The sequence below is a fragment of the Rhinatrema bivittatum genome, chromosome 4 (genome assembly GCF_901001135.1).
Source record: "Rhinatrema bivittatum chromosome 4, aRhiBiv1.1, whole genome shotgun sequence".
NCBI lineage: Eukaryota > Metazoa > Chordata > Amphibia > Gymnophiona > Rhinatrematidae > Rhinatrema > Rhinatrema bivittatum.
The window spans coordinates 483,717,912-483,731,076 of NC_042618.1; positions in this window are offsets into that span (position 1 = coordinate 483,717,912).

Here is a 13,165-nt window from a genome sequence, read left to right on the forward strand (position 1 = left end):
TACCTTTGCCCTGTCACATGGTAAGGGCAAAGGGCCATCGGCGCCATTTTTATTAACGCAGCCGATGGCCTGAGAGCGGGAGATTGCTCCCCGCGCTCCCGCTGGACCACCAGGTAATTTTAAAAGGTTTGGGGGGGGAGGCTCAGGGGGTCATTTTAAAGGGTCGGGTGGGTTTTTTTTTTATCGGGCCATCGGCGCCATTTATATTAGTGGCAACCAAAATGGCGCCGATGGCCCGAGAACGGGAGATCGCGCCGGGACCCCCCCACTGGACCACCAGGTAATTTAAAACATTTTGGGGGGGTTCGGGAGGGTGGGGAATTTGTTTTAAGGGGTCGGGGTGGGTTTTAGGGGTTGTGCTGGTTTTCCCGCCCTCCCGCCTCCCCTCCCCCGATTTACGATTTTTCACGATGAATCGGGGGAATTCCTATTGTATGGCGACTCTAACGATTTTTGACGATTTAAAAAATATCTGACGAGCTTTTTAAATCGTCAAAAACGATTCACATCCCTAATAAGCAAGCTACACCCACGCTTATCTGTTTACCCAGACTATCAGGCCGATACAGTAAAGCGCGGCCGCGGTTACCCTGTTCCTAACCCGCTTTGAACGCACATTTTGGACGCGTATGGCTAACCCGCGATTCAGTATCCGGTTTTACGCGTCCTTACCGCTTACTGAAAGGGACGCGTATCCGTCTCCGCCCGCCGCATGTATATGATATGTTAATGATCCATTTAGCTATTCCCTCCCATACAGTAACGGGCGCCCAGATTATCGCCTTTTTATCCTGCTATTTTGCCGCGTCTTTAACCTGCAGATTTACCGCCTCCCCTGACCCTGGCGTCAGTGTGGTGTTCAGTCAGCTTCCCACTGCCTTGAGCTGTATCCTCGCCCCCTCTGGATCTCCCTCTGCACAAAAGTCATTTAAAACATGTTCCTTTCACTCTGGGAAGGCCCGATCTGGGCCCGCTTGCCCTGCCACGGTGCCCTGCAGCCGGGGGAGTCAGGGAGGGGGGTTAACCCTTTCCTCTCCGTGGAGACGCCCTAAAGACTCAGGCGACAGCCCCCCGTTGCGCCAGCTTTCCGGAAAGTTCACCCTGCGAGGAGAGGGGAGCTGGAGACCCCGAAAGCTTCCCTTCTTCTCCTCCCCAAGCGCGGCGGAGCAGTTTAGCAGGGAGGTCGCGGCGTCCGTTCATGGACCTTCCCGCTGCCTTGAGCGCCCGGCTGGACGACCAAGCTGGACGTCCGAGGTCATAGCACTCAACACACCATGTTATCTCTCAGTCCTAGCACTCAACACATCCTCTTATCTCTCAGTCCTAGCACTCAACACATTATCTTATCTCTCAGTCCTAGCACTCAACACAACCTCTTATCTCTTAGTCCTAACACTCAACACAATCCTCTTATCTCTCAGCCCTAGCACTCAACACAACCTCTTATCTCTCAGTCCTAGCACTCAACACACCATGTTATCTCTCAGTCCTAGCACTCAACACACCATGTTATCTTTCAGCCCTAGCACTCAACACAACCTCTTATCTCTCAGTCCTAGCACTCAACACACCATGTTATCTCTCAGTCCTAGCACTCAACACATCCTCTTATCTCTCAGTCCTAGCACTCAACACATCCTCTTATCTCTCAGCCCTAGCACTCAACACAACCTCTTATCTCTCAGTCCTAGCACTCAACACATCATCTTATCTCTCAGCCCTAGCACTCAACACAACCTCTTATCTCTCAGTCCTAACACTCAACACAATCCTCTTATCTCTCAGTCCTAGCACTCAACACATCCTCTTATCTCTGTCTTAGCACTCAACACATCCTCTTATCTCTCAGTCCTAGCACTCAACACATCCTCTTATCTCTCAGTCATAGCACTCAACACAACCTCTTATCTCTCAGTCCTAGCACTCAACACATCCTCTTATCTCTCAGTCCTAGCACTCAACACATCCTCTTATCTCTCAGCCCTAGCACTCAACACAACCTCTTATCTCTCAGTCCTAGCACTCAACACATCCTCTTATCTCTCAAGCCTAACACTACAACACATCCTCTTATCTCTTAGTCCTAACACACAACACATCCTCTTATCTCTCAGTCCTAGCACTCAACACAATCCTCTTATCTCTCAGTCCCAGCACTCAACACACCATGTTATCTCTCAGTCCTAGCACTCAACACATCCTCTTATCTCTCAGTCCTAGCACAAAACATATCCTTTTATCTCTCAGTCCTAGCACTCAACACATCCTCTTATCTCTCAAGCCTAACACTCCAACACATTATCTTATCTCTGAGTCCTAACACTCAACACATCCTCTTATCTCTTAGTCCTAACACACAACACAATCCTCTTATCTCTCAGTCCTAGCACAAAACATATCCTTTTATCTCTCAGTCCTAGCACTCAACACAATCCTCTTATCTCTCAGTCCTAGCACTCAACACACCATGTTATCTCTCAGTCCTAGCACTCAACACATCCTCTTATCTCTCAGTCCTAGCACTCAACACACCATGTTATCTCTCAGTCCTAGCACTCAACACAATCCTCTTATCTCTCAGTCCTAGCACTCAACACAATCCTCTTATCTCTCAGTCCTAGCACTCAACACATCCTCTTATCTTTCAGTCCTAGCACTCAACACAAACCTCTTATCTCTCAGTCCTAGCACTCAACACACCATGTTATCTCTCAGTCCTAGCACTCAACACATCCTCTTATCTCTCAGTCCTAGCACTCAACACACCATGTTATCTCTCAGTCCTAGCACTCAACACAATCCTCTTATCTCTCAGTCCTAGCACTCAACACAATCCTCTTATCTCTCAGTCCTAGCACTCAACACACCATGTTATCTCTCAGTCCTTGCACTCAACACATCCTCTTATCTCTCAGTCCTAGCACAAAACATATCCTTTTATCTCTCAGTCCTAGCACTCAACACATCCTCTTATCTCTCAAGCCTAATACTCCAACACATTATCTTATCTCTGAGTCCTAACACTCAACACATCCTCTTATCTCTTAGTCCTAACACACAACACAATCCTCTTATCTCTCAGTCCTAGCACTCAACACAATCCTCTTATCTCTCAGTCCTAGCACTCAACACATCCTCTTATCTCTCAGTCCTAGCACTCAACACATCCTCTTATCTCTCAGTCCTAGCACTCAACACAATCCTCTTATCTCTCAGTCCTAGCACTCAACACACCATGTTATCTCTCAGTCCTAGCACTCAACACAATCCTCTTATCTCTCAGTCCTAACACTCAGCACATCTTCTTATCTCTGTCGTAACACTCAACACATCCTCTTATCTCTCAGTCCTAGCACTCAACACATCCTCTTATCTCTCAGTCCTAGCACTCAACACATCCTCTTATCTCTCAGTCCTAGCACTCAACACATCCTCTTATCTCTCAACCTAACACTACAACACATCCTCTTATCTCTGAGTCCTAACACTCAACACACCCTCTTATCTCTCAGTCCTAGCACTCAACACATCCTCTTATCTGTCAGTCCTAGCACTCAACACATCCTCTTATCTCTCAGTCCTAGCACTCAACACAACCTCTTATATCTCAGTCCTAGCACTCAACACACCCTCTTATATCTCAGTCCTAGCATAAAACACATCCTTTTATCTCTCAGTCCTAGCACTCAACACATCCTCTTATCTCTCAAGCCTAACACTATAACACATCCTCTTATCTCTGAGTCCTAACATTCAACACATCCTCTTATCTCTCAGTCCTAGCACTCAACACAACCTCTTATATCTCAGTCCTAGCACTCAACACACCCTCTTATATCTCAGTCCTAGCACTCAACACACCCTCTTATATCTCAGTCCTAGCATAAAACACATCCTCTTATCTCTCAGTCCTAGCATAAAACACATCCTCTTATCTCTCAGTCCTAGCACTCAACACATCCTCTTATCTCTCAAGCCTAACACTACAACACATCCTCTTATCTCTGAGTCCTAACACTCAACACATCCTCTTATCTCTCAGTCCTAACACATCCTCTTATCTCTCAAGCCTAACACTCCAACACATCCTCTTATCTCTCAGTCCTAGTACTCAACACATCCTCTTATCTCTCAGTCCTAACACTCCAACACACCCTGTTATCTCTCAGTCCTAGCACTCAACACATCCTCTTATCTCTCAGTTCTAACACTCCAACACATCCTCTTATGTCTCAGTCCTAACACTCCAACGAATCCTCTTATCTCTCAGTCCTAGCACTCAACGCATCCTCTTATCTCTCAGTCCTAGCACTCAACACATCCTGTTATCTCTCAGTCCTAACACTCCAACACATCATCTTATCTCTCAGTCCTAGCACTCCAACCCATCCTCTTATGTCTCAGTTCTAACACTCCAACACATCTCTCAGTCCTAGCACGCCAACACATCCTCTTATCTCTCTGTCTTAACACTGCAACACCCCATCCTCTTATCTCTGAGTCCTAGCACTCAACATATCCTCGTATCTCTCAGTCCCAACACTCAACACAATCCTCTTATCTCTCAGTCCTAACACTCAACAAAATCCTCTCATCTCTCAGTCCTAGCACTCAACACATCCTCCTATATCTCAGTCCTAACACTCAACACATCCTCTTATCTCTTAGTGCTAGCACTCAACACATCCTCTTATCTCTCAGTCCTAGCACCCAACACATCCTGTTATCTCTCAGTCCTAACACTCCAACACATCATCTTATCTCTCAGTCCTAGCACTCCAACCCATCCTCTTATGTCTCAGTTCTAACACTCCAACACATCTCTCAGTCCTAGCACGCCAACTCATCCTCCTATATCTCAGTCCTAGCACTCAACACACCCTCTTATCTCTCAGTCCTAGCACTCAACACACCCTCTTATATCTCATTCCTAGCACTCAACACAATCCTCTTATCTCTCAGTCCTAGCACTCAACACATCCTCTTATCTCTCAGGCCTAGCACTCCAACACATCCTCTTATCTCTCAGTCCTAGCATTCAACACAATCCTCTTATCTCTCCGTCCTAGCACTCCAACACATCCTCTTACCTCACAGTCCTAGCATTCAAGACATATTCTTATCTCTCAGTCCTAACACTCCAAAACATCCTCTTATCTCTCAGTCCTAGTACTCAACACATCCTCTTATCTCTCAGTCCTAGCACTCAACACATCCTCTTATCTCTCCGTCCTAGCACTCAACACAATCCTCTTATCTCTTAGCCCTAACACTCCAACAGATCCTCTTCTTACTGAGATTCCATTGTTGCACATTGAAAACTAATCTGAGAAAGTTCTTTTTTACTCAACGCACAATTAAACTCTGGAATTTGTTGCCAGAAGAGAATGTGGTTAGTGCAGTTAGTATAGCTGTGTTTAAAAAAGGATTGGATAAGTTCTTGGAGGAGAAGTCCATTACCTGCTATTAAGTTCACTTAGAGAATAGCCACTGCCATTAGCAATGGTTACATGGAATAGACTTAGTTTTTGGGTACTTGCCAGGTTCTTATGGCCTGGATTGGCCACTGTTGGAAACAGGATGCTGGGCTTGATGGACCCTTGGTCTGACCCAGTATGGCATTTTCTTATGTTCTTATGTTCTTATGTCCATGCTGTAGTCCTATGTGACATGCAGTCAGGAACCAGAGCAGAGGTTCATGTTGATGGGAATGGTTGATGTAGCTTATCTCAGACATGACAGGAGTATTAGAAGAAAACCCATCTTACCCATTCTCTCTCATTTAATGTATGATTGCTCTCTTTTCTCCACTTCTGAGACTGTGTCAGTAGTGCCTGATATCCCAGGCACTATTCCTGCATGATGGCCTTGGTTAGAGGCCCCTGCAGTGTTGTTTGTCTGTGTTTGTGAACATCCCTACTGGCAAAAATTAGAGTAGATCTGGGCTGGAATCCTCCGATAAAGGTCAGCAGGAAAGGCCAAAGATCAAAAGGGCTTCAATAAAAGAGCTGTAAACAAAGGCGTGTCTAAGTAAAAGCGAGGATGAAGAACGACGAAGCTCATAACGGCGATGAGATTAAAGGCCCGTGCTAATAAAGGCAGTGATGAATATGGACATCTGTAATGGTGAATAATGGTGATTATGAGGTTTGCCGTTCTTCATCGTTTATCAGAAAATGACATCAAAAGTGGTACATTTAACATCGTTGATGTACACGGCAAAATAATCGATGCAAGAATCCTAAGCCCTGCAGTTTCGGTACCGTGTCTCCCGTGACATTGAATGGAAAAGGTCTGGGGCCCGGGCCCCTCCCTCCATACCTTCACCCCCTGCCCCCGCCAGCTCTCTGTGAAAGCTCCAAAGGCTCAGTCTGCGCCCTTTCTCGTGCGAGGCAGCCGGTCACGTGACGGCGAGTGCGCGGCCCTGTTTGGGACTTGGGCTCTTCCGGGCAGGGTCCTGGCATGTGCGGGAGGGGGAGTGGGGAATTGAGCTTCTTCAGTTTCCATTCTTGCCTATGTCTTTGCAGCCCTAGCGGGGGGGCCCTCCTGGGTGCCGGGAGCACCATTAGGGGTGCCCATATTCATCACCGCCTTTATTAGCACGGGCCTTTAATTGCATTGCCGTCATGAGCTTCGCCGTTCTTCATCCTCGCTTTTATTAAGCCGCGCCTTTGATCGCTTTTATTAAGCCACGCCTTTGATCTCGACGCTCTTTTATTGAAGCCCTTTTGATTTTTGCCCTTTCCTGCTCACCCTTATTGAAGTAAACCATCTGGGCATGCCCTGAAGTTAGAAACTCAAGAGAGAAAGCCGTGTGCCAAGTATAAGCTTAAAAGGGAAAAGGGTGAAGGAATGAGCTGATGGCTGAGGAGAGGGCGGTAGGATTAAGAGAATGGATACAGCTGGGCCGCATCCGCCTCTGAACATGCTCGCTGTAAAGAGCACTGCACTCAGCTCAGAACAGATACACTGGACATAGAAAAGTGCAGAGAAGGAGAATAAAAGAGATAAAGGGACTGGGAAAGCTCCTTTATGGAGAAAACCTGAACAGATTAGGGCTCCTTAGCTTGGAAAAGAGGTGACTGAGAGGGAATAGGATTGAGATTTATGAAATCATGAGTGGGATGGGTAGGGTAAATAGGGAACGGTTATTTACCCTTTCAAACACTAGGACTAGGGGATGTTCCATGAAAATAGCAACCGGCGAGTGTAAAACAAACCCTAGGAATTATTTTTTCACTTGGCGCACAATTCGGCTATGAAATCTGTTGCTGGAGGATGTGATGAAGGCAACTAACATAGCGGGGGTTTTTCTGGAGGAAAGGTACTAGCCAGAGAGACTCGGGGAAGCCAGCGCTTATCCCTGGTTGTGATGGGGCTGCATCCATTCCATCTCTTTGCTATGGGCGAGACAACGTTCAGAGTGAGGGGCAATATTCCTTCACCGTCCGTGCTGTGGGTGGCAGGTAAAACACTGCAGCCACTGGGTTAGTGATGAAATGTGGCACAATACTGAGTCCTCAGCACCCCAGAATCTGTGCAGGTCTCCCACCCTCCAGGGCTTGGCTACGTGGAGGTCCCAGGCGGGCAGGGTATCCTTTAGTTGGGCAGGAACATCCTCTCCAAGTCCAAACCCTCTCTCTCCCCAGGGCTGAAGACTCCAGATGTGTCCCCAGATGTTTCCAGATGGCATTTTACTCACATAGCAGACATCTCTTTCTCTCTCAGCCTTTTCAATCCCTCATGGATGGGATTCCTTAGAATGGAGTTGGGCAAACGTTTTTGTGCTGGGGCCACATTACAAGTTATCGAGTGCAATGAGTGTCAGAGGGTGGGGTGTGGCTTGGTGGGACCTCGACACAGCAATCAAATTTCCACCACTTTCTGCAGGCATTTCACCATCCAGCAGCCTTAAGCACCATCAGATTTAGCACTAAAGAAGCCCCTTCAATCATAGATAAGAACATCAGAACATGCCATACTGGGTCAGACCAAGGGTCCATCAAGCCCAGCATCCTGTTTCCAACAGTGGCCAATCCAGGCCATAAGAACCTGGCAAGTACCCAAACACTAAGTCTATTCCATGTTACCATTGCTAATGGCAGTGGCTATTCTCTAAGTCAACTTAATAGCAGGTAATGGACTTCTCCTCCAAGAACTTATCCAATCCTTTTTTAAACACAGCTATACTAACTGCACTAACCACATCCTCTGGCAACAAATTCCAGAGTTTAATTGTGCGTTGAGTGAAAAAGAACTTTCTCCGATTAGTTTTAAATGTGCCACATGCTAACTTCATGGAGTGCCCCCTAGTCTTTCTATTATCTGAAAGAGTAAATAACCGATTCACATCTACCCGTTCTAGACCTCTCATGATCTTAAAGACCTCTATCATATCCCCCCTCAGCCGTCTCTTCTCCAAGCTGAAAAGTCATAACCTCTTTAGTCTTTCCTCATAGGGGAGTTGTTCCATTCCCCTTATCATTTTGGTTGCCCTTCTCTGTACCTTCTCCATCGCAATTATATCTTTTTTTAGATGCGGCGACCAGAATTGTACACAGTATTCAAGGTGCGGTCTCACCATGGAGCGATACAGAGGCATTATGACATTTTCCGTTTATTCACCATTCCCTTCCTAATAATTCCCAACATTCTGTTTGCTTTTTTGACTGCTGCAGCACACTGAGCCGACGATTTCAATGTGTTATCCACTATGACACCTAGATCTCTTTCTTGGGTTGTAGCACCTAATATGGAACCCAACATTGTGTAATTATAGCATGGGTTATTTTTCCCTATATGCATTACCTTGCACTTATCCACATTAAATTTCATCTGCCATTTGGATGCCCAATTTTCCAGTCTCACAAGGTCTTCCTGCAATTTATCACAATCTGCTTGTGATTTAACTACTCTGATCAATTTTGTATCATCTGCAAATTTGATTATCTCACTCGTCGTATTTCTTTCCAGATCATTTATAAATATATTGAAAAGTAAGGGTCCCAATACAGATCCCTGAGGAACTCCACTGCCCACTCCCTTCCACTGAGAAAATTGACCATTTAATCCTACTCTCTGTTTCCTGTCTTTTAACCAGTTTGCAATCCACGAAAGGACATCGCCTCCTATCCCATGACTTTTTACTTTTCCTAGAAGCCTCTCATGAGGAACTTTGTCAAACGCCTTCTGAAAATCCAAGTATACTACATCCACTGGTTCACCTTTATCCACATGTTTATTAACCCCTTAAAAAAAAAATGAAGCAGATTTGTGAGGCAAGACTTCCCTTGGGTACATCCATGTTGGCTGTATTCCATTAAACCATGTCTTTCTATATGCTCTACGATTTTGATCTTTAGAATAGTTTCCACTATTTTTACTGGCACTGAAGTCAGGCTCACTGGTCTGTAGTTTCCCAGATCACTCCTGGAGCCCTTTTTAAATATTGGGGTTACATTTGCTATCCTCCAGTCTTCAGGAACAATGGATGATTTTAATGATAGGTTACAAATTTTAACTAATAGATCAGAAATTTCATTTTTTAGTTCCTTCAGTACCCTAGGATGCATACCATCCGGTCCATGTGATTTACTACTCTTTAGTTTGTCAATCTGGTCTACTACATCTTCCAGGTTCACAGTGATTTGGTTCAGTTCATCTGGCTCATCACCCCTGAAAACCATCTCCGGAACTGATATCTCCCCAACATCCTCATTAGTAAACACGGAGGCAAAGAATTCATTTAGTCTTTCTGCAATGGCCTTATCTTCCCTAAGAGCCCCTTTAACCCCTTGGTAATCTAACGGTCCAACTGACTCCCTCACAGGTTTCTTGCTTCGGATATATTTTAAAAGGTTTTTATTATGAGTTTTTGCCTCTACAGCCAACTTCATTTCAAATTCTCTCTTCGCCTGTCTTGTGTTTTATTCTTGACAATGCTTATGCTTTTTCCTATTTTCTTCAAATTTTCTTCCAATTTTTGAAGGATTTTTTTTTGGCTAAAATAGCCTCTTTCACCTCCCCTTTTAACCTTGACGGTAATCGTTTTGCCTTCCTTCCACCTTTCTTAATGCGCAGAATACATATGGACTGCGCCTCTAGGATTGTATGTTTAAACAATGTCCAAGCCTGTTGTACACTTTTAACCTTTGCAGCTGCACCTTTCAGTTTTTTTCTAACTATTTTCCTCATTTTATTAAAGTTTCCCTTTTGAAAATTTAGTGTTAGAGCTGCAGATTTACTTATTGTCCCCCTTCCAGTTATTAGTTCAAGTTTGATCATGTTATGATCACTGTTGCCAAGTGGCCCCACCACTGTTACTTCTCTCACCAAATCTTGCGTTCCACTAAGAATTAAATCTAAAATAGCTCCCTCTCTTGTTGGTTCCTGAACCAATTGCTCCATGAAGCAATCATTTATTACATCCAGGAACCTTATGTCTCTAGCAAGTCCGATGTTACATTTACCCAGTCAATATTGGGGTAATTGAAATCTCCTATCATTATTGCACTGCCAAATTGATTTGCTTCCCTGATTTCTCTTAGCATTTCAACATCTGTCTGACCATTTTGTCCAGGTGGACGGTAGTATACTCCTATCACTATACTCTTACCCAACACACATGGGATTTCTACCCATATAGATTCTACTGAGCATTTACTCTCTTGTATGATCTTTATCCTGTTGGACTCTATACCCTCCTGGACATAAAGTGCCTCACCCCCACCAAGTTGATCCTCCCTATCATTGTGATATAATTTGTACCCTGATATAGCACTGTCCCATTGGTTATCCTCCTTCCACCATGTCCCTGTGATGATAATTATGTCAATCTCATCATTTGCTGCTATAACCTCTAAGTCTCCCATCTTACTTCTTACACTTCTGGCATTGGCATACAGACATTTCAAAGTGTGGTTTTTGTGTGTATTTAACAACCTGCTTTTCAATTGATAGGGATAATTTGGAAATCTTTAGCTCAGATGATTTTTTCATATAGGCACAAGGACTACATTTGCTTTCATTGGAACCTCTCTGTTGGGATGCCCTAACTCTCCTGTTTAATTAGTATCCTTCAAGGATACATTCACTTTCAATGCATATCCAGCATAGCTCTCTGCTTCAACAGCAGGGGAGAAGAAAAACTGATACTTCACGCATATCCAGCATAGCTCCCTGCTTCAACGGCAGGGGAGAAGAAAACCTGATACTTCACGCATATCCAGCATAGCTCTCTGCTTCAACGGCAGGGGAGAAGAAAAACTGATACTTCACGCATATCCAGCATAGCTCTCTGCTTCAACGGCAGGGGAGAAGAAAAACTGATACTTCACAGCATATCCAGCATAGCTCTCTGCTTCAACGGCAGGGGAGAAGAAAAAAGGATTCGCACTCACAAAGCGGGAGTAGCTGGCTTGTTACGGCGGTTACTACCCCAAACCAAATAAGCCTGATACTTCACTTTCAATGCATATCCTGCTTCAACGGCAGGGGAGAAGAAAAACTGATACTTCACGCATATCCAGCATAGCTCTCTGCTTCAACGGCAGGGGAGAAGAAAAACTGATACTACAAGCATATCCAGCATAGCTCCCTGCTTCAACAGCAGGGGAGAAGAAAAACAACCAATAAGGGCTGAATAACACAGTCTGGGTAAAACAAATAAGCATGGGTGTAGCTTGCTTATTGCGGCGGTTACTTCCCTACTACCCATAACTAATCAAGCTTGATATTTCACTTGGTTGCAGCTCCATCACTGCTCTCTACATTAATGGTGGGGGTGGAAGGGAAATAGAACCAAAGAGCTAGAGAAACAGATAAGTATGAGAAAAAAATGTGAAGCTTGCTGGGCAGACTGGATGGGCCGTTTGGTCTTCTTCTGCCGTCATTTCTATGTTTCTATGTTTCTATTCCTGTGAACCATGCACTGCTGAGCGACTGTCGGCTTTCCCCTTTGTTCTAGTTTAAAAGCTGCTCTATCTCCTTTTTAAAGGTTAGCGCCAGCAGTCTGGTTCCACCCTGGTTAAGGTGGAGCCCATCCCTTCGGAAGAGACTCCCCCTTCCCCAAAAGGTTCCCCAGTTCCTAACAAAACTGAATCTCTCTTCTTTGCACCATCGTCTCATCCACGCATTGAGACTCCGGAGCTCTGCCTGCCTCTGGTGACCTGCGCGTGGAACAGGGAGCATTTCAGAGAATGCTACCCTGGAGGTTCTGGATTTAAGTTTTCTACCTAAGAGCCTAAATTCGGCTTCCAGAACCTCTCTCCCACATTTTCCTATGTTGTTGGTGCCCACATGTACCACGACAGCCGGCTCCTCCCCAGCACTGTCTAAAATCCTATCTAGGTGACGCGTGAGGTCCGCCACCTTCGCACCAGGCAGGCAAGTTACCAGGCGATCCTCACGCCCACCAGCCATCCAGCTATCTACATTCCTAATAATCGAATCACCAACTATGATGGCAGACCTAACCCTTCCCTCCTGGGCAGTAGCCCTGGGAGACTTGTCCTCAGTTTGAGAGGACAATACAACAGTCTCATATAAATGTAGAACATGTGAGCCAGAAGGCTATTTCACTCCCTGCCATGCCTTCATTGCATGTACATTTCCTGTCCATCCACCATCTTCTACGTTGCAGAGTCATGGGGGCATACATCTTCCATCTGGACACTTCTCCTGTCACCGCTCTCCACACCTCCCATCGAAAGACTCCACTAGTAGAGATAATGCCATAAAACAAGGAAAATCCACAAAAATGATCTCAGGATGATCCCCATCCCTCCCTTCCTTGCCCCATTACTCTCCCCCTCCCCCCTGTATAACCAAAGACCCTTCTTGATCATGTTTTCACCCTTTTCCAAGAGCTATCCCCCACTTTTAAGAAAGTTAATGGCTTCCTACCTATATCCCCCCACCTACTTTTAATACCCACCCTCTAAGTGTCCCATTTGAATGAGAAGAGAAAAAAAAAAAGGGATGTTATGCATATTTATAGGTAAAAGTAACATCTGAACTGGAAACTTCTTTGTAGTGACCTTCCCACAGTACAAAAGATCAGGCACCCCGCACACATGCAGATTTTCTCTGCGTTGCTGCAAACTCCTGCAGTGCTTCAGTTGTTGCCTGCGGCCTCTGGATGTCTCCACTGCCGTCTCTCTGCCGA